Raw genomic sequence first — 578 nt, 5'->3', positions numbered from 1 at the left:
TCAGCCGCGGGCGCGCCGGGTAGACCTGTCAGCCGGGGCCGGGCGGGTAGACCTGTCAGCCGCGGGCGCGCCGGGTAGACCTGTCAGCCGCGGGCGCGCCGGGTAGACCTGTCATCCGGGGCCGGGCGGGTAGACCTGTCATCCGGGGCCGGGCGGGTAGACCTGTCAGCCGCGGGCCGGGCGGGTAGACCTGTCATCCGGGGCCGGGCGGGTAGACCTGTCAGCCGCGGGCCGGGCGGGTAGACCTGTCAGCCGCGGGCGCGCCGGGTAGACCTGTCAGCCGCGGGCCGGGCGGGTAGACCTGTCATCCGGGGCCGGGCGGGTAGACCTGTCAGCCGCGGGCCGGGCGGGTAGACCTGTCAGCCGCGGGCCGGGCGGGTAGACCTGTCAGCCGCGGGCGCGCCGGGTAGACCTGTCAGCCGCGGGCCGGGCGGGTAGACCTGTCATCCGGGGCCGGGCGGGTAGACCTGTCAGCCGCGGGCCGGGCGGGTAGACCTGTCAGCCGCGGGCGCGCCGGGTAGACCTGTCAGCCGCGGGCGCGCCGGGTAGACCTGTCATCCGGGGCCGGGCGGGTAGAC

This window comes from Pelecanus crispus, unplaced genomic scaffold, assembly GCF_030463565.1.
Source record: "Pelecanus crispus isolate bPelCri1 unplaced genomic scaffold, bPelCri1.pri SCAFFOLD_117, whole genome shotgun sequence".
NCBI lineage: Eukaryota > Metazoa > Chordata > Aves > Pelecaniformes > Pelecanidae > Pelecanus > Pelecanus crispus.
The sequence above is the reverse complement of the archived record's forward strand: the minus strand, read 5'-3'. Positions refer to the sequence as shown.